Raw genomic sequence first — 2,263 nt, forward strand, 5'->3', positions numbered from 1 at the left:
CTTTGACAAGATCCAACAATCCTTTGTGATGAGGGTTCTGGAAAAATTAGGAATCCAGGGAACATTCCTCAATACAATAAAGGCTGTATATGACAAACAGCCAGAATTTTACTTAATGGTGAAAAACTAAAGCCATTTCATCTTAACTCAGGAACGAGACAAGGATGTCCACTCTCTCCACTTCAATTTAGTAATAGAATGACTAGCTACAGCAATAAGAAAAGAGGCAATAAAGGGATCCAAACAGGGAAAGATTAAATAAAACTCTCCCTCTTTGCAGATGACATTAGCTTGTGTTTAATGAATCCCACGGACTCCACACCCAAATGACTCAAGCTGATTCTAAATTTTGGCAAAGTAATGGGGTATAAAATTAACCCTCAAAGATCAATGGCTTTTCTGTATGGCAGCAATGAGAAAAGTGAGTCTGAAATCAGGAAAGCAACTCCATTTGTAATAGTCCCACAATCAATAATACCTAGGAATTAACTTAACCAAAGAAGTGAAGGACCTCTATAATGAAAAATTTAAAAAACGTGGAAAAAAGAAAAATTTAAAAACGTGAAAAGGGAAATCAAACAGAAATTAGAAAGTGGAAAAACCTCTCATGTTCCTGGATTGGAAGGATTTACATCGTGATAATGGCAATAATCCCCAAGGCTATCTACTAATTCAATGTGATGCCTTTCAATGTTCCCACGGCATTCTTCAAAGAAAAAGAAGAGGCAATCCAAAAATTTACATGGAACTATTAAAGGCCCCAAATAGCAAAAACAATCCTTAACAGAAAGAACAGTGCTGGAGGAATATCAATACCAAATTTCAAACTCTACTATAAATCCACAGTAATCAAAACAGCTTGGTACGTGCACAAGAACAGACCTCAGCACCAATGGAATAGAGCTGAAAACCCAGAAAGGAACCTACAGACATATAAGCCATCTAATCTTTGATAAGGGAGTTAAAAAATTAGAATAGAGGAAAGACAGCCTCTTCAGTAAATGGTGCTGGCAAAACTGGTTAACTACTTGTAGAAAACTAAAGCTCGATCCTTATATAACACCTTGTACCAGAATCAACTCCAAATGGATCAAAGACCTCAGAGTCAAAGCAGACATTCTGAAAACATTACAGGATGGAATAGCAGAAATCATAGGTCTCCTTGGTACAGGCCTAAAATTTCTTAATAGAAACCTAGAAACACAACAAATCAAAGAGATGTTGGACAAATGGGATTGCATGAAATTGCTGAGCTTCTTCATGGCAAAGGGTATAGCTAACAAGATCAACAGAAAGACCACGCATTGGGAGATCTTCACTAGCCATACAATGGACAAGGGTCTCATATCTAAAATATACCTAGAATAGAATTGAAAACCCAGAAATGAACCCACAGACCTATAGCACTGTAATCTTCAATAAGGGAGCTAAAAACTAGAATGGAAGAAAGACACCCTCTTCAGTAAATAGTGCTGGAAAAATTGGTTAATCATTTGTAGAAAACTAAAGATGGATCCTTATATATCACCCTGCACCAGAATCATCTCCACATTGATCAGATACCTCGGAGTCAAAGCAGACACTCTGAAATCTTTAAAGGATGGAATTAGAGAAACCCTAGGTCTCCTTTTCACAGGTCAATATTTTCTTAATAGAGACCTAGAAACTCAACAAATCAAAGAAAGGTTGGAAAAATGGGATTGCATGGAATTGCAGAACTTCTGCATGGCTAACACATAGCTAGCAAGATCAAGGGTCTCATATCTAAAATATACATGGAACTCAAAAAATTAAATTCCCCAACAACAAATTTTCAATGAAACAACTGGGCAATAAATAAATGGGCTAAAGGCCCACTGAAGAGGAAAGAAGGAAGGGCAATAGATACATGAGGAAATGCTCAACCTCCCTAGCCATAAGAGAAATACAAATCAAAACAACATTGTGATATCACCTCACCCCAGTTCCAATGGCTAAATCAAGAAATATAATTGCAAAAGATGCTGGAGGGGATGTGGACAGAAGGGAACCTTACGGCATTGTTGGTAGGAGTGTAAACTTGTTCAACCACTTTCGAAATTAGTATGGAGGTTCCTCAAAGACGCCACATAGAGCTGTCCAATGACCCAGCAATCCCACTTTTGGGCTTTTACCCAAATGATCACAAATAAGACCTTACTAAAGCTACCAGTACAACCATGTTTATTGCAGCATTATTTACCATGGCTAAGATATGGAACCAACACAGATGCCCCTCAGTAGA

The sequence above is a fragment of the Dipodomys spectabilis genome, unplaced genomic scaffold (genome assembly GCF_019054845.1).
Source record: "Dipodomys spectabilis isolate Male_0828 unplaced genomic scaffold, ASM1905484v1 ptg000183l, whole genome shotgun sequence".
Taxonomy (NCBI): Eukaryota; Metazoa; Chordata; class Mammalia; order Rodentia; family Heteromyidae; genus Dipodomys; species Dipodomys spectabilis.